We start from the raw sequence: 27,513 nt of genomic DNA on the forward strand, positions 1-27,513 counted from the left end.
CATAATATATATCCCTAAGAATGGCCTCGGTGTTCCTACAGAGACCAGCCCGAACCAACAGGCTGAGAGAAGTGAGGGGTGGTGTGGGTGGTCTGTGTAGCTGTGATAAACCTTACAGAACAGAGGGTGCGCTCCAAATGAGCGTGGAAAGGAAACTCATTGACCTAATATGATTGTTTAGGGCACAGAAATTCCTTTGCCATATAATGTCAAACCTAATCATCTTTCTCTAAACTCTCACTGATTCGATTTATTGTTCCTTAAATGCAGATGTGACCTCTACCCATAAGTGTACATGAGCTGAAATATTTTAAATATTCTTTAAATAGTCATATATTTTAAAACTTCTTCAACATCTCTATTAAGAAAAAGATATAAAGAAATAAACAATGGTTATGGAGAATTCTTATGTATGAGAGGTTACAATAGGGCTCCTTTACCCCTATGATTTACCAAAACTATGCACATGATGGTCAACAATAACTCTCACAGATCAGACACCCATTGTTGTCAGTCTTCACAACCAGCCATAGATGCTGCCCCTCTTGTTTTAGGCTGTTTTTTCATTGGTTGCGGCGCTGTCCTGGCTCCCCCAGTTTTCTGGCTATTCTTTTTCTCTTTAATGAAACTCCTTCCTTCTCTGTCCCCTTAACGTTCTTTAGTTTTTATTGCATGATTTCATTCATTCCCAGTCTTTAGCCAGTCTAAGGAGAAAGCTTCATTCTCACCAAGGATGACTGGAGTCATCTCTTCTGGCTCATGAGAACCAAGTGTGCACCTCTCTTCACGACTCTGCTTTCGTTGCCCTCACGTTGGCTGCTGACAGTCCGCCATGATGAGAGTGTGCACGTCACAGAAAGGGGCGAACTCTGCGGACCAGGGCTTCCTCAGCCCTGCTAGTCACTGGTTAACCCCAGCCTCCATCTAAAGGCCCCAAGATTGTTTCTTTTTGAATATCCTACCTAGTCCTCAGCTTTTTTGAAGCAAATTGACTAACATGTCAAACCAGTGTTTTTGATTTCTCTGTTTGGGTTAGTAGAAATGCTATTTTTTCAATCAGACTTGAAACCTTGCCCAAGATTTTGACTCCTAGCCAACTCTCAGGCTGCACACCTAACTTGTTAGCTTCCTAAGTAGTCTTAGTCTAACATACTCTAGTCCAATTCATATTCCACATGACTGCTAAGCAATAAATAAAAATTTATTTTTATAGGTATTAAGCTAAGTGCTTTATGTATCTTATCTCATTAAATTCTTAAAACAACCTATGGTAATGTATCAGGAGTTATCAGTGACTATAAAAACAAACAAACAAACAAAAACTGTGCAAATCTAACCCTTCCCTGGACCAGTACCTGTGGCCAGGAGATTGGTGTATGCAAATTATCCTCTAATCTAACAAGAGCTGGCCCAGAGGTATCGGTGGGGTCAGTGTCCTATGAGCCAATTGCTGTGAATGGGGAGAGAGATGGCTGCTATGTAGCACAACAAATCCCTCATCTAGACAGGAGTATCCCCATTTCATAGACACAGGAATTGACCAAGAAGTTAATTAACCTCTCCAAGGTGTTTTTAATTAGGATAAGGAGAAGTTGAAATTTTTCTGACTTTGCAGCTTACACTGTCCAGTATTCTGTGTCATAAGCCTCCCAGCTTAGCATAGTAGAGGCTAGTGGTCAAGTGCTAAGGTTGTGAAGTTGGGTAGACCTGTGTTTAAATCTCTGATTTGCCACTTGCTTCCAGTGTGACCCTGGGTGAGTTATTTACCGTCTCTGAAAACAGTATCAGTCTCATAGTAAAGAATAAAATCTTCAGTGGGATTTTTTTCTGTATGCATATGAAGTGCTTGGCATAGGACTTCTTTAATAAATGTATAAGAAATGTCAATGACGATGATGGTGATGGTAATGAAATTATGTTTTAGCAAGGCAAAGAATGTATTTTTCTCTCTCCATTTGCTGTACTGGCAAGCATATCCCATGCTTTTAGCTAAAGAATTTGTTGGGTTAAAAAAACAACATTATATGTAGGAAAATGTAATGAGTGAAAGGAGGCCCGAGATAAGACAGAGGAGATTTCATTTTAACTGACATTTGGAGTTTTGACTATGATACAGGACTGGACATTTTCTTTCCAGAAGCGAGCAGTTTTGTGACTTGATGTGACCTGAGGACTTGCATCATGTCACAGTGAGCAGCAGAGTCAAAGGGCCTGCTCTCGTTTTGCGCAGTGGTGAGCAAAGAATAGGTTTCACAGCGCAGAGTAGAACAGGCAGCAGGCTAAAGAATAGCACTGTTTTAAGTTGTACCTTGTGAGTGCTAGATATGCAAGTATAAAATTCCTATGGGAAAATATGGGGCTAAATATTGTCTTTGGAGTTTGAAGTGGAAAAGATGTGTTGGGATTTGTTTCGCTTGATTTTCAAGTGGCAAATGGAGATGCTCCAGGAATGGAGAGCCAGGCGTGACTTCAGCCTTAGACCCAGAGGTGGAAGTGAGCCGGCTGCGATGGGCAACGGGGAGGGGAAACGGCGTTGTTGGGGAAAGTGTGGCCTTTCTCTGGGTCTTGCTTCTAAGTCTAGCTGACAGCCGTGTTCAAGTCCCCTGGAAAAAGCACCTTTGAAGCAGTATGTATGTGGCTGCAGGTTCTGAACTACTTGTGGGAAAGCAAAGCATTTCACTCAGAAGCAGCCGAGAGGAGAAAATCAGGAGACCGTGTTCTCAGGGCTTTTGGCGACATGGGTGGGATGCTGGGTGTGGGCTGAACCGCGCAGTGGTGATCATCACTGCCACCAACAAACAGAGGCTGGACCTGCCTTGGTTCTGCAGCGTGACTCACAGGGTGACTGAAATGAGGCCACTTATCCCTAAGAATGGCCTCGGTGTTCCTACAGAGACCAGCCCGAACCAACAGGCTGAGAGAAGTGAGGGGTGGTGTGGGTGGTCTGTGTAGCTGTGATAAACCTTACAGAACAAAGGGCGCGCTCCAAATGAGTGTGGAAAAGAAGGCAGAATTAAAGTTTTAAGATTTTGGACTTCTCTCCAATTTGATAATATGTTTATAGTGCTTTTATATTTAGAGAGTTTCTTTTCAGGAATAGTTCGTGTAGTTCTTATAGCACCCATTACAGCAACTGATGAATTATGCCCCCGATGATGGACACTAGATGAGGAAACTTAAACAGGTTAATTTGCCTGCCCAAGGATGGATGGGTGGTAACAGAATTTGATCCAAGTTGTCTTAGAATTTCCTAATTCAATGCACATGTAATATTAGAGCCACTGAAGACTTATCCCCCAAACATAGATCTTTTCATTTGATTACATCCTCTGAATGTTATTCTTGAATTATCTCATGTGGCTAAGTCCCAACCTCACAATTAGATTATAAATTGTTTGTGGACAGGGACTCTGTCTTATATAATACAGATATTATGAGTTGAGTTGTGCCCCACCCCCCTTCCAAATTCATATGTTGATGTCCTAACTCTGTGACTTTAGAATGTGACCTTACTTGGAGATGGGAGCTTTACATCGGTAATCAAATTAAAATCCGGTCATTAGGATGGGCCTTAACCCACATGACTGTTGTTCTTATGAAAACGGGGAATTTGGGTGAAGACATGCCCTACAAACATGGCGACGCCCATCTGTAAGCCGAGCAGACCCTTTCATCACAGTGCTCAGAGGGAAATAACTCCGTTGACACCTCTATTTCAGATTTCAGGCCTCCAGAACTATGAGACGATAAATTTCTATTGTTGAAACCAACCAATTTGTGGGACTTTGTTACAGCAGCCCTAAGAAATGAAAAAAAGAGATATTTCCTTAAATATTGGGAATGGAACTAAAAATTCTTAAACTGAGTAACATGAATTTCAAGTTTAAAACGCCTCCGCAGGAGCCATGAGGCCTTCCAAGGCCGCCCCTTCTCTCGTTCTCCTTCAGTAAGGCCCCCAGCCCCACCCAGCACCACCGTCTCCTGAGCCGGGCTCCCCTGGTGCGTCTCCCTTTATGAGCTGTGCCCTAGGCGCCTGGGCTTAGCCACTCCGGCTCATGTCAAAGGCTAGCCGACTTTCTACAAGCCCTCAGTGTGGGATCTGAATTGCTTTTTTAAAGCTTCCACTGCTTTGTGGGTTTTGTTTTTTCCAACTTCTTCTGATCAAAAAAAAAAAATTGTTATATTTAGAAGTGGTGGCATCCACTAGAAAGAAAGAGCATTGTTTGAATTAAGGGCAGAGCCTTGCCCTTAATTAGAAGATGCTGCCACCTCCAGCTGAGCTGTTGCCTTGCATGGCATTTGGAGCTCAGAGTCTGTATTTATCTGGTGGGGCTCTTGTAATCGCAACTCTCAGCGCCCTCTGTCTTGCCACTGTATAGAGTGAGTTTACAGACTGGTCATGTCTTCATTATGTTTAGATCCCCAGTGCCTAGTACCCAATTCAAATCCAGTACAGATTTGTTGAGTCAGTGAGCGTTTTAAAAGGAAAACTGAGACTCAGTGTCCTATAGGTTGTATTTAATTTTGCATGCGATTGAATTCCAGGATGTAGCACCAGAAATGTTCTTCTAGACTTTAGATTCAGAATATTGTTCATTTGGAGAATGCTCTTAGTCCTGGGCTGGATTCCCAAGATTTTGTGAGTCCTGTATTCCTTGGGAACTTTAGGAATTGTTGCCAGTGGTTAGGTACGTCTGGTTAGACAGAGCAAATGGCTCTAAATAACTCCTCCCCCTTTTTCCATAATCTCTTAAAGCTCTATTTCTGTGATTTAGATTGGACATATATGATCATTTTCTAGAATCCATTCTAAGTTTAAACCCTGTCTATTTTTAAATTCTACTCTCTGTGACTGAATTTTTTAAGGCCTAGCTGTCAGCACGCTGACAAGTTGGTCCTCCTAGATGATATTCTACTTCTCATCACTTTTAGGATTATGTCCAAATGGACTGTCGCCATTTACCAATTAAATACTTCCTCCCAAATGTGTTATATGAATTTCGATTTTGAAGAGCAAGACAATGGAATAATGATATTTACAAAGGCTTGAATTGGAGATGAAAATACTTGGAAGAGCAGCAAGAGCACTTAATCTTTTCACGGTCATGCCGTGTATGATGATGCTGCTGTTATCTCTTGTAGGACTAATCTGGCTTGTCAGCAGCAGCTATTCTGAGGAGTCCGTTGCTTCTCTGGAGGAAACATTTAACTATATGTTGTTTGTTGCCCGTATACCAGCCCCAGGTTGATATACACTCTGCCAAACCTGCCCCCAAACTCTGCCAAACCAGGGAATTGACTTGAGCGCATCTTTTGTGGTTCTTGTGCCAGGTTTTGTGGGTAACACATAATGTCTAAGTTTAAGGGACTTACTGTATAATGGGCTCAGGAGCTGGCTCAGGTTCAAGGCAGGAACACTGGGATTAGTGCGTGTGCTCCTTCTAAATCTTGCTCTGGCAGCACGGCCCTTCTCATTCCTGCCCTCGTGTCACCACTGAAACAGGATACAGAAGTAGCGCGTGCTTGACGAGCATGGCCAGGGATGCTCTGGGGGCCTGGAGCCTGAGTTTAAAGGAAACTCTGGGATCAGCTGGAGGCTTTCTGGAACTTTTTTAAAAAATATAACTCAATAGTTAAGGGGTCCCAGGAATTTTAGAACTATGGTCATGTCTGAGCATGGTTGTTTGGCCCAATGCATTAGCTTTAAGTAGTGCTAAACAGTGCTCCCACACATGGGGGGAGGATTGGTCGATGTTGCGGTGCTGCGCAGTGTTTGCTTCATGGAGCATTTACTGTAGGAAGACCTCAGGCATCAGGGTAGATAAGAGCCAAACACAGAACCATCAAATTCTAATTTTTAGGTCTGAAAGGGATCTTCGCGCTTACTTGTGTAATTTTTCTTACATTTCAGTCAGTAAAACAGAGGTTTGTAGACTCCATTTTTCATGGTCAATTAGTGGGAATGTCTGAGGCCAGAATTCAGGTCTTCTCTTTGTTCTCTGATGTTCTTGCATTGTTCGTTTTGCCCAGAACCTGTCTAGCCAAGAACTGCATTCAACGGTGTGTTGATAAACTAGCTCTCTTTTTAAAAAATACCTTCTGATTTGTAGTGTTTATAGATTTCTGCGGTATAAAGACTTTCCCCATAACCAATTTCAAGTTACCAACAATCTAACAACCAGCTTTCAAAGTTCTAGAGACTGTTAACAGTTGGCTCCAGCACACCACTGACTGTATTCTCCTGCCTGTTCCTTTTTAACGTTGTTGGCGGCAGTGTCAGTGACCACTGCCTTATGAAACTGGTAAGCCCCTTTTGGTGATGGGAGCAAAAATTGGGTGACTAAGAGAAGGGCCTGTTTCATTGATTAGCTCAGTTAAAATGAGTCCAGTATTCCCTTGATTCTGATTTCTTTATAAGACTCTGTTGTCTTCTTAACATGTGACAATAAACACTGGATGCTAAGGGGTGATGATTCTTTTCATTCTAAAGCATCTTGAAACAGTCATGTTGTGGGACTTAGAATTTGCTGTTCATAAAAATTTTGCATCTTGAGAGAAAGTACAGTCTCAAGTACTTTGGAGAGGTACAAAACATTCCTTATATCTATCTATTTGTCTATCTATCCATCCATCCATCCATCCATCCATCCATCCATCTATCTTTAATTATCATTACTACACCAAAACCTAACTATGTCATGCCTCCATGTAGCTATTTTGAGTTTAGAGACTGGAGGGAATAAGATACTGGAGGCAATGTCTTCATAATCAGAACTGCTTACAGAGTAACAGATTCTAGCGCTAAGGACCCCAAAGATAATTATCATTCATACTGTAGATGAGGAAACCAAGAGATTGATGGAAACCTGCATATAACCACACAGCTATTGGGAATCATCATTTGGGATCTCTAACTGTGACCTTGATATCCCATTCAGTGTTCTTTTTATTATACCATTATGATTATATTTTTTTTTCCTCCACATCAGAGCATGGGAAAAAATATAGCATATATCTCTAGCCTCTGACTTCAGAGTGAATAAATCTTAGATTTTCTGCATGCCCTTTGTTCATGTTAACAAGTGGAATGTGGCTCTGGACAATGTGGCTGAGTTGGTTGGAGCATTGTTCCATGGAGTGAAGGGCTGAAGGTTCTATTCCCAGTCAGGGCACATGGTTGGGTTGTGGGTTTGGTCCCTGCTTGGTGCGCATGTGAGAAGCGGTCAATTCATGTTTCTCTTTCACATCAGTATTTCTCTCCCTCTCTCCTTTCCTTCCCCTTTAAGCATGTCCTCAGGTGAGGATAAGAAAAAAAAAAAGAAGTGGAAAGTAAATTGGAGTACTGATTTGGAGAACTACTTGGACTTGTTTGACCTACTACAACTTGTGGTACATAAATTGTCAGCGCAAAGACTCAGAAGGTGCTGGATGATGTGAAACTAGAAACTTTTTCAAAGGAATCATTACAGGTTTTTTTTTAATATGTTCAGAGTGAAATCTTCAGTATTGGCATAGAGAATAGCCTATCTGTTTTGCAGTGAGAGGAAGACTGCTCTGATGTGAGGATCCAGGTCCATTCAACAAGCTTTTAAACACCTACAATATCCCAGGTGGTGTGGTAAGCACTGGGATACAGACATGAATAAAACACCAGCTTCGTTTTGTAGGAACATATAGCCTGTGAGAGAAGAGACATGGGAACAGACAATTTCAGTATAATCTAAGTGCAACACATGCACAACTCGTGATGGCAGAAGGGTCCAGTGCGACGTATATTTTCCTATGTTGCCTTTGCTTTGTAGAAAGAGTGCAGAGCAAGGCATTTATAATTGTTTTGTCCCAGTGCTGCATTGCCAGACTGTGTGACCTGGAATAAGCCATTTAATGTCTTTCTGTGTTGGGGAAAGGACAAATCATGGTGAACTCCTAAAAGGTTATTTATTGGGCAGGTTAAATAAATGTCTATGAAAGTGTTTTGAAAGTATTGTCTACCATATAAATTGAAGTATATTACTCTCCTTTTGAAAACAGGTAACTTTTTTTTTTGTACCAGCAAGCTCATATTCTTTGACTAAACTTTCTATATAAGCATTCATTATCAGTTATTTATTGAGCACCGACTTGGTGTTAGACATCCTTCTAAATCCTGTAATAGAGCAGTGAATAAAACAGAGTGGGCCTCTTTTTGTGGCATTTATATCCTAAGGAAAAAAGACAAAAAGTAAACGCATACGCAAGAAAATATAGCTTGTGTTTCAAGCAATTACAATACAGATAATAAAAATAAGATAGTATGATAGGAATGATTAGGTAGACTTGGTATGGGGAATCAGGAAAGACCTCTCTGAAGGGTAATTTTTAAGCTGAGTGACAAGGAGGAACAAGCCAGAGGAAACAGTTCCAGCATAAACCTTAGGCAGGACAAGCTTGGCAGGTTTCAGGAACAGAAAGAGGACCACAGTGGCTAGAGCACATGGATGAGGGGTAAGTAGGACATACAAAGCTCAGGGAAGTAGACATGGGTTGGATCACAGAGAACTTTGTAAGCCAGAATAACTAGTTTGGGTTTTATTCCAAGTACAAGGGAGACCAGCGGAGGGTTTTAAGCAGCAGAGTAAAAAGGTATGCTTTTTAGAAGCTCACTTTGGCTGCTGGCAGAGAAAGAATCATAGGTCAAATCCTTGTGGCAGTGAAGTTGAGGGAGAATACAGGTTTATAGCAGAAAAGTTGTTAGAAGTAGAATGGACGTTTTTAGGAATTTACTGAAGGTTGTATCAGTAAAATCCTCATGGCTCAGATATGGGGTGCTGTGAGAAGGAGAAGAATCAGGGATGGCTCCTTGACTTTTTACCAGAGTGGTTCAATTTCCTGAATGAAGACTATCTGAGAGGTATAGGGAAGGGGAAGAGGCAGCTAAGAATTGTTTTGGCCGTGTCAAATCAACATGCCTATTAGAGATGCTGATAGAGGTGCCGAGAAGGAAGTTGGGTTGGTGAATCTGGAGTCCATGAATGATTGACAAATAGATGGAGCTGGAGGAGGTCGCCTCCAGTGAATGTGTATGCAGAGGGAAGAGAAAGAGGTCCAGGATGGAGGCTGAGCAGAGGGGAGAAGGAGTCTCAGGAGTCTGAGTAAGTGTGATCAGGTCCTGGAAGTAGGTTTCAATCAAATGAGAGCCGACATTGCCAGTTAGAGCTGAGAGGTTGAATACTACAAGAGCAGAGAAGTAACCACTGGGCTCGGCAATTTCACATGGAAGGGTCACTCATGTCTAGACAAGATTGATGGGGATAGAAGTTGGGATGAAGTGAATTGGGGAGAATATGTAAAGGGAGAGAGCAGCTATTTTGGCTGCAGATCAGTCCCTCGAGACATTTGCTGTGAAGGGGAGTAAAGCACTGGGGTCGTGCCTAGAGGGGCATTCTGAATAAAGCAAAGGCATCTTTATATATTGTGTTAATGGACGTAATCTCATGGACATTGTCTAAATGACATTGATGATGCAGGATAATTGCGGCAGACAAGTCCTTGAGAAGATGACAGCAGATGAGATTTAGAGCACAAGTTAGGAGCTTGGACTTCACGGGAGCAGGGGCACTTCATCCAGAACAGAGGGGACGCAGAGAAGATGTGTCTCGAGGCAGGTGAGTCGCAGATCTGGCAGAGAAGAGATGAATCTGGTCGTTTCTGTTTTTATGCTGTTAAATCTTTTTTTTTTTTTTTTCATATGGTAGAGAGGTGAGGGGCGAGAGAAACATGAGACTTAGTCACCTAAGGAAGTAAGAGAGTACATATATTGGAGCAGTGCAGCAAGGCTCTCTGGCAGTATTGAGTCCCCTGAAGGATTTGTGGTCACAAGTCTAAAGTAAGACCAGTGAGCATCCTTGTGACTGGTTTTGTTTTATTTTTTTCCTGCAGCCGGGCTGCAGGTATGGTCTACCTAGGTAGCTAGGGATGACTACTACTGAGCCTTGCTGTGGGGTACAGCAGAAGGGGAGAAGGAGGAGGGAGTTAGAGGGCAATTGTAAGAATGGATCAGGGAACCGAGCAGGATAAGGAGAATACTGATGACTTGGGGGTGATTGATAGAAGAAAGGAGTCGGAGGGCTTGGAACGGAAGGATTTGTGGAGTGGGAGCACTGGAGCTGGTGAGCCTGCAAGTCAGAGAGTGTTTCAACGTGAAATTCAGGGGTCCTCTCTTATCCCTGGTTTTGCTTTCCAAGGTTTTAGTCAACTGCAGTCTGAAAATATTAAACAGAAAATTCCAGAAATAAGCAATTCATAAATTTTAAATTGCGTGCCATTCTGAGTAACGTGATGAAATCTCCTGCCGTGTTGCTTTGTCTTCCCTGGGACATGAATCACCCCTTTGTCCTGTGTTAGTCACGCTGTGTGTGCTGCCTGCTCCTTAGTCACACAGCAGCCGCCCTGGCCAGCAGATCAACTGTTGTGATGCCACACAACAGTTGAACAGTGCTTGTGTTCCAGTCACCCTTAGCTGACTTAATAATTCCTTAGTCACATAACTTTTATTATAGTATGTTGTTATAATTATTCTATTTTATTAGTTATTGTTGTTAATCTGTTACTATCCCTCATTTATAAATTAAACTTTGTCATATGCAGGGGTGGGCAAAAGTAGGCTTAAAAGTGTGAGTATACAAAACATAGTTTATTCTTGTATTATTATTTATTAATTATTGTATTATTTATTTCATTTATTTGTATTACAACTGTAAACCTGCTTTTGCCTTCCCAGGTATGTATAGAAAAAACATAGTATATATAGGGTTTGGTACTGCTGTGGTTTCAGGTACCCTCTGGGGGCATTGGGGCATGTCTCCTGCCGATCAGGGGAGACTGTTATGTGCCAAGACAGGAAATATGAAACTCTCAGGAAGGAAAATGTCTTTGGAATTTAATGTGAGCATTCTGAGGGTTTCTCCACAGTGAAAAAGAGGCAGTACATTCTCAAGTTATAAACGTTGGACTAGAGAGACATTAGAAGATCCTCAGGACCTTTTGGGCTGGTCAGGGCGGGTTTATTGACTGTTGGGAAATGTGAACACCATTTTCTTCTATCAGAAGATCTAGGAAGAGATAATCACTTAAGCATCAATCTTAGGTGACTGTGAAGTCTACATCACATCTATGGAACATAATTTTAAACTAAAGTCTGGAATCTATAGAGAACATTGACAGTGTGGTGATGAAGTAGGAAAATATGCTTAATATACAACCTGAGTGAAAACTTGAAAAAAAAAATGTCTGCCTTACAATCTGGCTACATATATCAAGCTAGGAGACAGACATTTCTGTGTGTGTTTGTATTTTTTAAAAATTCTCTCCAAAAGATCTAAGGCCCTCTTATGCTTTGTTATTCTTCTTTCCTGTGTATTTCCTTACACCTTATGGCCTTATAGCCATGGTTATCTTATCTTCCTGCAGAGAATGAATTTTTCCAGAATGTTTCGGTCCATTTCCTTGAGAGCATTTAGCTTTAGAATTTTTTCACCGACAAAAGATAGCTGTAAAACTTCAGGGAAGTGACTCAGTATCCTCAAATATATTATGTAAGTTGCTGAAAACTTTGTAATCAAGTCACATTTTGCAGAAATGAGCTGCATAGTATAATGTCTATTTGAGAGACATTTAAAAAATTATGGCATCTTGAAGATCTGAAACTTTGAGCTTATTGAATTTTTCATATGATGAGAAGGATTTTTAATGGCAGAGTCTTCCTTTCTCTGGAAGTCTTTTTAGTAGTCTACATGTATACCCAAGGGTATGTGAAAAGCAAAACCGATTAATGATCTGTCGCTTTATTAGTAGAATCATGTTCCTTAAAATATATTTATTAAACACTTTCTTGCACATCACATCAGTTGTCAAATAGAGAATCAAAACATTTAGTGGAGTGTCATTTTGGTAGTCTGTGGCTATTTGGTACTTACAAGCTCCCTCTCCGCCCAGGTTCTGCCTTATGCAACCCAGTTAAAAGTGGTCATTGGCTGGGGAGAGCTACGGAAGAATAAAAACCCCCGAGGCAAAGAAATCTATTTGTTAACTCTTTATCTGGTTTACAAATACTTGTTTCCTTAAAAATATGTATTTGGCCTTCCAAATTTAATTGTTGACCACTGTAATTTTGCTTGTTCTGTTATAGTGTGGTTTTGTGTGTGTGTGTGTGTGTGTGGGGAGAAAGGGAGGTTCTGGGCCACGGGCAAAGGCACACTAAGGTAACTTGTATTAGGTACCATAAAAAACATGCCATTCTATATGATACATTATTCATTCTGGGAAAAAGCTGTTAAATGAATGACAGAGAAAACATGGGGCATAATATTTCTCAGGTTACTGAACAATCAAAGCAGAAGTAGTTGAAGTAACCCATGGTGTGGAGGAATACCACGTATATTTATGGCTGAAAGTTTCTCACTGGAAGTCCATGTTGGACAATAGATCCAAAGTTTCTTTGACTGCTCAGGAATCCACCCCCACCCCTTCTCCCCCACCCCCGCAAAGTAAATCCAAGATCCATTAACTCTCTAGGTACTATATAGCTGCTTGATTATTGATTTTCTGACTACAGTTTGCCTCTTCTTTTTCCTTTAGATACTTATTATGGCAAGCTTCTCTCCTCAGGAAGCCTAGCTATTGCTAGTAGTCTGTCCACCCTAAAAGTGGTGACCATTCTTTGATTCAGTGTTGTAACTTATGTGGGGAATTTTGTTTTCCATTGGAAATCATATTGGTGAAGAAAGTATTGCAGTTAATGAAATACAATTACAAATTACAAATTTACAAATGGAGGCCCTTTAAATGTTCACATTTCATATGAAAAAATTTGTGAATCTGTATTTCCATCTGTGTGTATAAAACATCTGAGAAAGGTATGTTGTTACCTGACATGATATTCTGAAGCTTTTGGTAAGAGCAGGGAGTGATCCATATTTTAGAGGTAGAGTTTTAAATGAAAATTTTATTTAAAAGTTGCTACAAGAGTATTATATTTTTAATAAAATAATTGAATGTTTCTCTTTCTCCACCAAAGGTAAAAAGTGTTAATGATGGATTATATACATAGTAATGCACACATGAACACTCATGTATACATGCACAAATAAACTTTTAAACAAAAAAAGTGTCATGCTAGATGTATTCTGTAAATTGCTTTTGTTTTCACTTTGCAATGTGTCTTGAACACCCATCCATCTCAATATTCATAGTACCTTTTTTAATACTTTCAAACTTTTCCATAATACTCCCTAATATGCTTGACCATAATTTATTCAGCTATTACCATATTGACAGTCATTTGGTTTAGTGCCAAAATTTGATATAAGAAATACTGCAGTAATAAACATTTCCACACTTACATTTTGAATATTTGTATAAGTATTTATTTTTTTTAAAGATTTTATTCATTTTATTTTTAGACAAAAGGGAAGGGACGGAAGGAACAGAAAGAGGGAGAGAAACATCAGTGTGTGGTTGCCTCTTTCACAACCCCAAATGGGGACTTGGGCCACAACCCAGGCATGTACCCTGACTGGGAATCGAACTGGTGACCCTTTGGTTCATAGGCAAGTGCTCAGTCCACTGAGCCACAGCAGCCAGGTCTGTATGAGTATTTCTAAAAAAATAATTTCTAGGCATGGGAACTGCTGAGGGAAAGAAAGTGCACATTTTATTTGAGGGACACTGCTAATTATCCCTCCAGAAACATTGTATCAATTTAATAAAGCCTATTTTTAAGCAGTAAATTAACTTAGAAATTGCTCAAATGATAGGGGTCACACAAGTGTCCTCAATGATTAGGGCATACATAACAGATGAAGTTGTATACATTTTCGGGTTTCATGAAAATTTAAAATTTGTATTTTATATATGTACCAGTTGCTAATAAAATAAGAAATTATTTTAAACTTTGTATTTTGAATTTTCTGAGAACTCAAGTTAGTGGCTTAGAGAGAGAGCATTAGGTCTTGGAAACAGAGGTGAATAAAGAGCATCTTTATAAGAAAGATGGTATTTAGTCAGGTTCTTATGATTTTTAACTAAACTAACTAAAACTGGGATTCAGTCCAAGAAGGTCTTTGTGCTAGGACAATACAGATCTTTAGGCTGTGGAATAGGAGTAGAATAACAAAATTTCCTGTGCATATTTGGTTTATAAAAATAACCCCTTTGAAAGTACATTTTCAAGTTTCAAGTATCCCGTGCTTCTGAACTATTTCTAGGCTATCCTGTTTCAGGCAGAGGGCTTGATTTTAATACAATACACAAGCTTATCTTTTCACTCACGAGCAAAAATGCTATATCTTTTCCAGACGTATGCAGGCATTAGTCACATACCCTATGCTCCTTCCCCTCAGCACGAACCCCTTCCTCTGTCTGCCCCATTTCCTTGCTGATGTATATGTAACAGGAGTGATGCAATTTCTCTGCAATGCTGGCAGTTATAATTAGGCTATCCCCTTTCCAGAGGCTTCAGGAATTCTATGAGGTGTTTTACAAAGGCACCAAGCACTATTCACTGTGACTCGAAAAATTGTTGAAAATTCAAAACTTGGTTCTTACGTTTATGAAAAAAATCCCTTTAAAACTGGCCTGAGGGTGCGACCCTGTTAAATTTCTCATAAGACAAATTCCAATGCTTCAAGATTCTAGCGTGTTTTATCATTCTAGGGAATTCCCAATTATTAATTACTTTTGTAATGCAAATATGATTGTTGGTTACCTGCTATCTTAGGACTTTCTCCAGGAGTTTATTTAAATTAGAAGACCCTTCTTGTGCTGAAAACTTGGCAGCATCTAGAATCACTAGTCCCTTGCCTAGAAAGTATTAGTAGACATGGCAGTGAAAGGCTATTGAACTGTTTTTTCAAAGATATATTCATAGTTGCTGATAATTTAGGCCTACAAGGTCAAGCATCAGTCAGACCTACTTGGGAGTCTGTGTGGGTTTGAATCCCACCTGTGTCGACTACTAGTGGCTTCAACTCAGGCAAGTTATGTAAATTTCCAGTTTTCCTGACTATCAGATGAGTACCATACTCCTGTGGCTCTGCAGAAAGAAATGAATAAAGTTCGTGGGGAGCATAGCACCGTATTTGACTTGGAGAAAGAGCTTGATCTTGAGTTGCATTTCTTGTGTTGAGAAATGGTTTTTTAAAAAGTTACTAATTAAATTACTTCATGTTTCTTCTTCTTCAAATCTCTGAAATAAATTAGCCTCCAAAAGATCTGATGCGTGTTGGCGATGTGACTGGGGATCCTTGGCACACAGTATTCTCTTAGGTGTGAGAACTCGAGAACTATCGAGGACTGTCAGCGGGAGTCATTTTGAGATTAAGAATGGATTTTTTTTTTTTTTTAGCCAAAACATAATTACTAATTGAAGGAAAATCATGTAACAACATTGGATTGTAAACATATGTTGTTTTGGAAGGCCTAGTTCTAGCTCTATTTTTGAACTTCAGTTCTCTTCAGAGTTACTGAGCGCCTGAATCTGCAGCATGCCGCGAACCCTTCCCTTTCACTGGGTAGATGTATCAGTAGGAGGTTGAGCTTTTAAAAAGGTTGATGGTTTCAGGCTAGTGAAGGGGAGGGAAGGAAGCATGGAAGGGGGGAAAAGCAGGGTGGGCGGCAGGGAGAGAAGAGGATAAAGTGGCCCGGGGAGTCAGCGTGTGTCCATGGGCAGCATGAGAGAGGACGCTTGTCCTGGTTATAACCTTGGCTGGGTGAGAAGGACTCAGATTTTGATGAGGAAGGCTAATGGTCAAGAGTTTTGAAGACAAGACACTATGGCCAAGTCAGCGGAGGGGCGGGGTAATCTTTTGGTGATGCATGCAGAGAAAGACCTCTAGCCAAATGTCACAGTTTTAAATAATCACCATGTTTAACAATGTCAGCCACGGGAGCTATTATATAATTACTATAGGTCTCTGTGAAAGCAAGAGACCTTGCTATAGGTTTTAATAAATTGAGAGTTTCAGGATCTGGTAGGGGACCTAGCGGTTAAGGCTTAGAAACAGCTGGATATGAGAAGAGGAAAGAAGAAATGCCCCTAAAATGCCTCCTTTTCCAGCCAATCAAATCCCACCCATTCTTCCAGCTCTAATCAAGTCCTCTATGAACTTTTATGAAATCAGCTCTGGGTTTCAGTTCAAAGTATAATCGCTCTCTCTCTTAAACATGTCACTTACTATCCACACCACTCATTCTTCACCAAATCATATGTCACTCTATGCAGCTATGACTCTTTTCATACTGTGTATCTTTCCTCTGTCATGCCAGACTGTACTAACAGCTCCCATTCTTCCATATGTAGATGACTTCATAAAGCCAGTTTTTGTGTTTTGTGTTTTGAATTGGAATATATGCAAACCTGGGCCTGTTATATCGTGAGACAGCACTTTGCTGGGACCAGCAGGGACATTGCCACAGTCCCGACCGGTGCACCTTACCCATTCAGGTTCCTTCTTCACCTCTGTAAACCTTTCTGCGTCGTTGCCACCACGAAGGAAGTGCCTTTAGGCAAGCCTCTAGGTATCCAAGGGCATTAATTTGAGGCATATTTCTCCAAGAGGAGAAATAATAGGGATACTTTCTTAGCTTATGTTGAACATTTAAAAATTACCCTTTAGAAGATTGAGACAATCTTCTATAACCAGAAGTATATAGGAATGCCTATTTTTACAAGTTATTTTTATCTCCTTTACTAGGTATTCAGTGAATCTTTAAAAATGGCACTTCTGAACTCTCTGTGAAAATTTACTCACTTTGGTGTTTTATATATAATATATATATATATATATTCATATATTCTTTTATTACTTTGTAAAGAGACCCTGGGAATTTACCGTATGTGTTTATCCAAAAACTATTTTTCTGGTATGAATTATAAACCTCTCATTTTTATGCTATTGCTTTTCCTTGTATCTGTGTGTGTGTGTATATACATGTACGTACATGTGTGTATATATATGTGTGTGTATATATATCTCTATACATACACACATATGTACATACACAAATTTTTTATTGCATTTATATGTGCGAACTTCCCCTCCTCATTCTCTCCTCCTCCTAACCCTTGGCAACTAACCTTTCTGCTTTCTGTCTCTATCAATTTGAGTACTTTAGGCAGTCAAATAAGTGAAATCTTACAAAATTTTCCTCAAGGTTCATCCATGTTATAGCATGTGCCATAATTATCTTCCCATTTAAGGGTGAATAATAGTCCATTGTAGGTATAAACCACATTTTGCTTATCTGTTCATCCATCAATGGATACAGGGTTTCTTACACCTTTTGGCTGTTGTGAATAAAGTTGCTATGAACGTGGATGTACAAGTGTCTGTTCAAATCCTTTTCACTTCTTTTGGGTACATACCCAGAAGTGACATTGCTGAATTGAGTGGTAATTTGATGTTTAATTTTTGGAGGAAGCACCATACTGTTCTCCACATCAACTGTGTATATTTTCATTCCCACGAGCAATGCACAATATTTCCAATATCTCCCTATCCCCACTAACATATATTTTTGTTTTAAAAATTTTTTATAATAACCATTATAATGAGTGGGAAGTGGTGGTTTTGATTGGCATTTCCCCAGTGATTAGTGATGTTACACATCTTTCCTTTTACTTATTGCCTGTTTGTATATCTTTGATAGAAAAATGTCTATTCGAGTCCTTTGTCCTTTTTTAACCAGGGTGTTTTTCTTTTTGATGCTGAATTGTAGGAGTTCTTCATATAATCTAGATAGCAGTTCCTTAACAAATATATGATTTGCAAATATTTTCTTCCATTCTATCAGTCTTTTCAGTCTGTTAGTAGTATCCTTTAATGCATAAAAATTTTTAATTTTGATGAAATCCAGCTTATCTATTTTTTCTTTTGTTGCCTATGTTTTTAGTGTTATATTAAAGAAATTATTACCAAATCCAATTCATAAAGTTTTACCCTGTGATTTCTCCTAAATTTTTTTAGTTTTAGCTCTTACGTTGATATCTTGATCCTTTCTGAGTTAATTTTTGTATATGGTATAAGGTGAAGATCCAACTTCATTCTCTTGACTGTGAATATTTATTTGTCCCACACTTGTTCAAAAGACTGTCTTTCCCTATTGAATTGCAAACATTTTAAAAAATATTATTTGTAAATTAATTTTTCTTTCTTCCAGAGAGGCAGTGTAGCATTTGGGTTTTAGAATCATACAAACCTAAGTTAAGCTCTAGCTTTGCTCTGAGTAAGTTAGCTGATCACCTGAACAAGGCTGTTGGATGGGTCATCCATCTGTCTGGCTCATGTATCTACTTCTGGATGGTCTGAACTCTGTGATGGACTAGAGGGGTGTTGTTTATTGACTTGCTGAAATTACAACACCACCCCCAAGTTCAGGCAAAGAGATAGAGGAAATATACTATTCTCAAAGTCAAGATACAGTAGAATTTACTTTCCCTTTATGTATTTGATTTACCTTATACCATGGAATGCGAGAAACAGAAAGCAAATTCTGCTCTGTTTTCACTATTATTATCTGTAATATTGTTTTCTGGGATAATTTTCTAGGTGTATAAAAGCTCTGTGTGTGAAGGGTGATGTTTTCTTGTCTTCTTTTTCTCTATTTATTTATTTGTTTCAGTGTTGGTTTCTATTGCTTTATACTTTTGCAACGTTTTCCAGCAATATTTGTGAATCATAGTGGTGGCATTCAACATTTTTGTATTTTATATTTTAAGGTGAATGATTCATGCTTTTCCATCACCTCTCCTACTTCTGGGATTTATAAACTATGACTTTGATGTTTTAGAAGGGGGAATACATTGTGTTACATTGCTGACAAAACACTGACAAATCTCTCCTAAGTTCTTGATTTAAACATTGACTATAAAATAATTTTCTTTTGTATATCAGATTTCTTTAAGCTTTTGCACATGGTATTTTAATTCATGAGTATAGAACTTAAAATCAAAGAACCAGAAGGATCCTTAGGGAATATAGAGCTCTGGCACAGAAAATAAGAGTCATCTTACAGGGCTACCTGAGCTGAGTAGCAGAAGCTGCACAGACTATGTATAGCAAGATTGAGGCTTTATTCTGGGAAGAGTTGGATGATCAGTTAGTGATGTTTGGCATGGGTAGGAGATGGAGGACAATATTATTTAATTTTATTCTCTTCTATTACCAGTCTTAATATAATCTATTTTATAGGTTTAAAAAGCTGAATCTAAAAAGTAAAATGATTTGCAAATTTCAAATTGGAAAATCCTCTAGTCTAAATAGCTCATTCATCACAAATAAAAACATTTTTGCCCTGTGTGAAGTCTTAATCTGTTTATCTCCAAGTATCTTGTTTCTTATGGTGACAGGTTTTGTAGAAATGTGTATTTGTTTCCAGAATGGGGAACGATTTGGCCACAGCAGGCATTAAGTATGAAAGCATTGTGTTAACAAAAAACAAAGTTGTAAATGGCATTATTTCCCTCAGGAGGCTGAAAGAACATTCATAGCACTTTCCCTGTCCTGTTATGAATTGATGGAAGTGTAATTTCTGTTCTACAGATGAGAAAATCACGGCACAGAAAAGATTAGTAACCTCGGCATTATTTCTAGTGTGTTTGGTATTTCATGCAGTGACTTTTGCTGCTCAGATTGAGGAGTGATCAGGTGGCTGCTGTATGTGAAGTCCTATGTGATTTGGGGAGTGCAAAGAGTGCTTGCACAAATGTAAAAATAATTCGCTCTGAGAATTAAAGTGAAAAGTTGATATATTGACCAGGCCATGTAGCCTTAAAGAACTTGCAAGGTTCTTGTCTTTGAATGACTAAAGCAGTTGGTGAACAGTGTGTATTCCAAAAACTGGTGGCCTAGATTTCAATTTTAGTTTCCTCGAGCCTCAGGTACCTCTCGAATACAATGAGTGTTGTAATAGGGTCTTCCTCATGGAGTTGTAGAGAAAATGAGAAGAGCTAATGAATGAAAAATACCATAATACCTGACTGACATCAAGGAAATGCTGAATTAATAGCTATTACTATTCCAAGTCCAGACTGTGACAGACCCAAGGTTTTGAAATATTCTAAGAGGTTATGAAGAGTCAATCGGAAGAGGTCTTGGATAGCTGTAGAAACTAAGAGTAAACAGTGTGGTCCTTGTCAGTGCCCATGCTACCTCCATCCAGGGAGAGGATGCACTGGCCCAAGGACGAGGTGTGCGTGGCCTCAAGGGCAGAACGTGTATGTATCATATGGTAGAGCCAGAGATCTGTAAACACCTGAAATCGCTTCCTACTTTGGAACTCTTGCTACCAAGCAAACTTGTGATGATAACTTGGCTTCCTATGTATTTTTCCCAGAAGGCCAGAGGATGTGAGAACTAGGCCTCCTTCAAAGTTACATTTCTTTTTTTTTTTCTATTTTGTTTGTCAGTTTATTTTGCTCATTAGATTCCACATGTAAGTGAAATCATATGATACTTGTCTTTTCTCTGACTAGCTTATTCCACTTAGCATAATAATCTCCAGATCCATCCATGCTGTTGCAAAGGGTAAGATTTCCTTCTTTTTTATGGCCGAGTAGTATTGTATAAATGTACCATAGCTCTTTTTAGCCACTCATCTACTGATGGACACTTGGGGCTGTTTCCAAACCTTGGCTATTGTAAATACCTCTACAATGAGCATAGGGGTGCATATATTCTTTCAAATTAATGTTTTCGGTTTCTTTGGATATATTCCTATAATTGGAATCGCTGGGTCATGGGCAGTTCCATTTTAAGTTTTTTGCGGGAACTCCATATTGCTTTCCACAGTGGCAGCACAAATCTGCATTCCTGCCAGACGTACACAAGGTTACAATTGCTTTTTAAACTTAGTCTGCCTTTCTGATTCTGACCAATTCTAGGGACCTGATAAGATCAAAGCTCTTGCTGATCCAAAGGAAGATTTGGAATAGTGAGGATTTCACGAAGTCACAATCTTTCAAAGTACATTCTTCAGGCTGTTTGTAGGTGTTATGTGATAAAGGCTCTCTGGTCAAATCAGTTTAGGACACCACAGAAGTCAGAAGTCTTCTGGGATCTTTTATACTTGCTAATGAACGTCGTGAACCTCTAAAGGGCAGGGTATAGTGTCCACTACATTGTAATCTTATTTAACAAGGAGCCCCTTTTACTAGTATGTAACTTCTCAAAGCACTAAGCCTTCTTCAAATGCATTTTAGAAAATTCTTCACTCCTAAGGAAATCTCTTTCTGTAAGGCCTCTTGGTAGCACATCCATTTGCCTGCAACAGATGATTTTGTAACATGACAGTTAATTTCATGCATTGAATATTCTTCAATTAATGGCGTGAGGTCGCTGTGCCACATGGAGAGAGAAATCAGATGCGTGAAAAATTTGTCCTGAATGATCCAGCAAGGGACTAATCCACAACAGATTGCACTTCAATCACATTTTATTGTGTACCAATCCATGCTTCAAATTCTAGGAACTGCTGTTTTTCTGTTGTCTGTCAAGGTTATCCTGTAGAGAGGTTTCTACTCCGGTTAGTTTTTCACCAGGATGCTCCTCTTGGTGGCAGTAGCCACGCCCCCAGTGTTAGCCCTCCTGCCGGCAGAAGTTGACTTAGGCGGTAATCAAAAGGCATCTCTGCGGACCTGACTCTAGTGTCTGAGCAGTAAATCAGTAGCGTCCAGAAACCCTAACTTTTTTTCTTCAGCAAAACTGCCAGCATATTTTGTTTTTAGTACCTAGAAAAATCTTCTCCATATTTCATGTTTATGGATTTCCGATCTTATACATTGAAAACCATACATATGGTTAAATGCTGTAAACACATTAAGGAAAAAGAAAATAGGTTTATGCTGAAGGCCTACAAGTAAATATAAGGTAGCACTGCATGGTAGTTAAACTCATGTACATTTTTTAAAAAATTGAAACATTGTTGAACATTTTATTATTTTTTTTAAACTTAAAGAGTTGTTTTCCTTACATTATTTCTTTTTCCACCACAATCTCTTTATTAATTATTGGACAGGTATCTAACAAATATTTCTATTTTATGATGTCCTTTTAAAAAAAATTTTAAATCATGTTTATTCTATTACAGTTGTCTCAATTTTCCCCCCTTTGCCCCCCTCCACCCATCCCACCCCCACCCCTCACTCCCACAGTCAATTCCCACTCTGTTGTCCATGTCCATGGGTCATTCATACTTGTTCTTTGGCTAGTCGCTTCCCCTTCTTTCCACCATTGTCCTCTTTCCCTATCCACTCTGTTCACTTTCAGTCTGCTCCATGTTTCCATATCTGTGGTTTATTTTGCTCATTATTTTATTTTGTTGAATAGATTCCACCTATAGGTGAGAACATATGGTATTTGTCTTTCACTGACTGGCTTATTTCACCTAGCATAACATTCTCCAGTTCCATCCATGTTGTCGCAAAGATAGGAATTCCTTCTTTCTTTCTTTTTTTTTTAAACGCAGGTTGATTTTATTTATTTTTGTAAATGTCAAAATCCAGTATAAAATATTAAAAAATTTAAATCCATTATAAAGTCTCAGCAATTAAAATAACATGACAACAGCACAGAAATAATCAAGAAGATCAATGAAATATAATGAGCATTCTAGAAACAAATGTATATATGTTTAACAATATAATATATGATTAAATTGATATTCCAAATCAATGGGGAAGATAAGGCTTATTCAACAAATAAGGTGCATGGACCACTATTACTTGAAATAAAACAAATACAGAGCCCTATTTCACACATTATACAAGAAATATTCAGGTGAGTTAAAAATCAGTATGTAAAATCTAAGGAGTTTTAGGAGAAAATACAAACTAATATTTTTCTTACCCTGAAGTAAAGTATTCAAACCCAGAAGCTATAAAGTAGAATATTGACAATATGACTATATTAAACATTTAAGACTATAAAGTAATAAACATTTAAAAAAGTTAAAGGACAAGCAGTTGAATAAAAAAGTATTTAACACACATCTAAAAAAGGGTTAATAGTTTTTTTTTAGGGAAAAGAATTCTACAAATCTTTAATCAAAAAATGGATAAAGAATACCAAAAAGTCATTTAAAGCTTTTTAAGAATAATAGAAATAGGCAAGAAATATACAAAAACAGGTCTTCAAAATATTTTTTATTTTTCAATTACAGTTGACATATAATATTATGTTAGTTTTGGGTGTACAACATAGTGATTAGATATTTGTATAACTTACAAAGTGATCACCCCAGTAAGTAAACTCACATGCTCTGAAGCAAGATAACGGGATTGAATCCTGGTTCTGCCACTGATCAGCTGTGTGCCTGTGGGCATGTTACATAGCCCTTCTGCGCCTCAGTTTTCACCATCTATCATATAGCAATAATAATAGTAACATCTAAGTCATAGGGTTGCTGTTAGGATTAACTTAATTTATTTTATAAAACACTAAGAATACATGACAGATAATATGTGTATAAATCTATGTACTGAACAACAGTTATGAAAAAGAAAAAAAATCAGTGTTTAGAAAATGACATTTTTATACAATTTGAATAAAAAAGTTGTATTTTAAGAAAGGTTTCCTAACATCCAGTGCTTATAAGCCCTCTTTAGTTTAATTAAGGCATTGAGGGCTTTGAATTGGATAAAATGTTATCTACTACTATTATTCTTTAGTGAAATAAGGATGTTTCTTAGTGATATTCTCAAGATCATAGCAAGGAAGGCAAATGCTCTAATTTGGCATATTATTCTTTTACTTACATCACACACCACACACACATCAATAGTCTCTCTCATCTATATATTCACTTCAGGCTGAAATGCAACCACAAGACCCTGAACACTGGGGACATGTAAGCTTATTCTCAGGGGTGCATTTTTTACAAGAAGTTTTACATTTCATGTTTTTGTTTTAGGGGGGACAAACAACCCAAAGTAGTTAAGCATATTCTGATTCATTTGGATCATTAATTTATAGCATTTATGCTTATATTGTCACCAAGTGATACTTTGTCTGACGTTATGACAAAAGATAAAAGGTAGGTTTACTATGTAAATGATATGTTTGTACTAAGTAAGGACCAAAACCAGAGATTTCACAGTAGTTTTAATAGAGAAGACTGGGAAGAACTGAGTCATCACCCAATATCATGCATTATTTTCATGGTAAACTCAGAATAACCTCTGCTGTGAGTAGTCAGTGTTAGAGTCTCATTCTAGTCCCCAAAGTCACAGTAGATGAGCATTGTTAATTAGAATTTTATTTGTTTTCTGATTGGGTGTTTTCTGCTCCCTTGTCTACCAAATCACTGATTCAGTTTTCTGCCTCAGCTACTCTACTATCAATTTCCTGTAATGTATTCTTCATTGCAAGTATTATTGATATATTCTTCATTTCTGACTGGTTCTTTTTTATGTTGCCTATGGATTTGTTGAAGTTCTTGCTGAATTCATCTACTCTTTTTCTAAGTTCATCAAGTATCTTTATAACCAGTGTTTTGAACTCTGCTTGTGGTAGATTGTGTATCTCCGTTTTATTTAGTTCTTTTTCTGGAGTTTTGTTCTTCCCTTTCATTTGGTCCACGTTTCTTTGTCTCCTCATTTTGGCAACCTCCCTGTGTTTGTTTCTATGTATTAGGTAGAGCTGCTATGTCTACCAGACTTGGTGGAGTGACCTTATGTAGTAGGTGTACTAGGGGGTCCAGTGGTACAGCCTCCCTGGTCACCTGAGCTAGGCCCTTCAGGTATGTCCTTGGGTAGGCTGTGTGCATCCTCCTCTTGTAGTTGAGCCCAGATTGCTGTTCGCTTGTCAGTGGGAGAGATTTACCCCCAGGCTGATCAGTTTTGAGGACTGGCTGTGACCACCACAGTGGAGGAACTGATGCATTGGGGTCAACCCGCAGAGCAGGACTTGCTTCAGTGGGGCTCTGGTGCCTGGTGAGTCCATTCCTTGAGTGTGTTGCTTGTGGAGGTGGTTGAGCGGTGCTCAGGCATGGTCTGATGCTGTCCACAAGGAATGCTGGCTGTTGGGCCTCCGGGAAAATTCAGGCCAAGATCAACTGTTGCTGTGCCCTGCCCAGGGCCACTTAGCATGAGCTACAGAGAAATCTGCAGATTGCTCCTACATGTGCAGGGCTTGAGGTGCCTGAGAGAGGCCAAGCTGAGAAATGAGGCCAGATGCTGCCGCTAGTGCCAGGCCTGGGGCCATTTAACAAGAGGTATGGGGCATGCTGAGGCCAGATGCTGCTTGTTTGGGGATTGTGAACCTCTGAGAGATTTTAGGGAAGTCCACAGCATGAGCCAAGAGAGGCCTTTTGTATGGAAAAGTCACTGGAAACAGCTTAGGTCGGCCTACAAGTTGGGTGGGGTGGGGTCTCAGGAAATCACCAGAGGTGAGGGGTGTGGGGGGATGAATAGTGTTAGCTAGGTTGATGGAGACTCAGATAGAGCACCCATCTGCCTGCTCTGTGGGGTGAAGGCTCAGAAAAGGAACAGTGGCCTCTGCCAGCATTTCTGTCTCGGTGAAAGCTGCCCCTCCAGCCATTGCTCCAAAGCCAGATGCTCAGTTCCTTCTCGTATGTCCCTGGCACCTTTCAAGCTGCTGCCCAACATTGGGTCTCAAAGTGATTGAATCCACGTAAGTTTATACATATTCTTTAAGAGAAATGCCTTGGACTCCAGAAGCCCTTATCTCACTCAGCCACAACCCATGCTGGTTTTCACTGCCAGAAGTCAGGGAGGCTTTTCTTCCTGGCACTGGAACCCTGGGCTGGGGACCTGCTGTGGGGTTGGGACTCCTCAGGTGGGACCTCCAAAGCTGAGATATCCCTCCCAATTTTTTAACCACCACGCATAGGTGTGGGACCAGCTTGTTCCATGTCTTCACCCCTCCCACCCGTCTTGATGTGGCCTTTTCTTTGTATCCTTAGTTATAAGACTTCTGTGCAGCTAGGTTTCAGGTGGTTCTGAATGATGCTTGTTCTGCAGTGTAGTTGTAATTTTGATGTGGTTGTGGGAGGACCTGAGTACCGCATGTACCTCCTCTGCCATCTTGACCGAAAGCTTTCCTTGTATGTCCTTTTTCACAATGTGACTCGGCTGAACAAGGTATTTTCAGTCTTTCTTCACTGAAGTTCTAGGGAATTTAAAGAACTAGCCCCAGGTCACAAAAATGACCTAATAACTGCAATCTAGATCTTTATAGGTCTGCCTTTGTGAGCAGAGTGGTGTTTTATAGCAGGTTATGTGGTGAGATTACAGGGTTACCAGTGGCGAGGGAAGACCAAGGATAAGAAGGCATTATACAGGATGAAACATTAATTTCCCTCTACTGAGATCTTAGTAATAGATTTGTTTTCATATTCCCATTTCAGTGATTTATTGAATGCTCTTCATTAAATAACTATAGCTTTTATATTTGGATTAAATAAATGAGCTATTGTTTGTAAGGCAAAGAAAGCTTTTATTCGTAATGAGATTACATTGTGATTTATTTTACATGCGATACAGAAAACATTCAACTCCGGAGATATGTTGTTAATGTCATGAAGTTATTGAGAAATACAGAGAAGAATTATAGATTAAATATAGGTATTTATTGGAAGAAGTGATTTATAAAACATCAAAGGAAATCAGTGCCTGGTTCGGCAGCACATATGCTAAAATTAGAACGATACGGAGAAGATTTGCATGGCCCCTGTGCAAGGATGATGCACGAATTCATGAAGCGTTCCATATTTTTTTATAGCCAACTAATATTTGACAAAGGGGTCAGAAGAATAAAATGGGGTAAAAAGAGCATCTTCAATAAATGGTGTTGGGAGATCTGGACAGCTACATGTAAAAAAATGAAACTAGACCACCCACTTACCACCATACACCAGAATAAACTCAAAATTGGTAAAAGACTTAAATATGAGCTGTGACACCATAAAAGTCCTAGTTTCAGATATCCCAGGCAGCAATATTTTTGCCAGTATATATTCTAGGGCCAGGGAAATAAAGGAAAAAAAAATGAACAAATGGGACTTCATTAAATTAAAAATCTTCTGCACAGCTAAAGAAAACATCATCAAAATGAAAAGGGAACCAACCGTATGGGAAAACATTTGCCAATGATACCTTGGACAAGGGTTTGATATCCAAAATATACAAAGAACTCATATGACTAAACGCTAGGAAGGTAAATAATCCAACCAATAAATGGGCAAAGAACTTGAACAAATACTTCTCCAAGGAGGACATACAGAGGGCCCAGAGACATATGAAAAGATGCTCAGCATCACTAGCCATCAGAGAGATGCAAATTAAAACCACAATGAGATATCACCTCACACTAGTCAGAATGGCTATCCTCAATAAATCAACAAACAACAGGTGCTGGTGAGGATGTGGAGAAAAGGGAACCCTAGTGCCCTGTTGGTGGGAATGCAGACTGGTGCAGCCTCTGTGGAAAACAGTATGGAATTTCCTCAAAAATATAAAAA

At 39.2% G+C, this 27,513-nt stretch overlaps 1 protein-coding gene and 1 non-coding gene across 5 annotated transcripts in view; both read left to right on the forward strand.

Annotated features, from left to right (window-relative positions):
• HECW2 (HECT, C2 and WW domain containing E3 ubiquitin protein ligase 2) overlaps positions 1 to 27,513 on the forward strand; it is a 350,566-nt gene that overhangs the window by 143,539 nt on the left and 179,514 nt on the right. The gene's annotated exons all lie outside the window — the stretch shown is intronic.
• On the forward strand, positions 26,662 to 26,768 carry LOC129065470 (U6 spliceosomal RNA). The gene has a single exon (XR_008528593.1). It is a non-coding gene; the product is annotated as a U6 spliceosomal RNA (small nuclear RNA).

Source organism: Pteronotus mesoamericanus, unplaced genomic scaffold, assembly GCF_021234165.1.
Source record: "Pteronotus mesoamericanus isolate MK-2021 breed Mesoamerican mustached bat unplaced genomic scaffold, CSHL_Meso_final contig_179, whole genome shotgun sequence".
Lineage (NCBI taxonomy): Eukaryota > Metazoa > Chordata > Mammalia > Chiroptera > Mormoopidae > Pteronotus > Pteronotus mesoamericanus.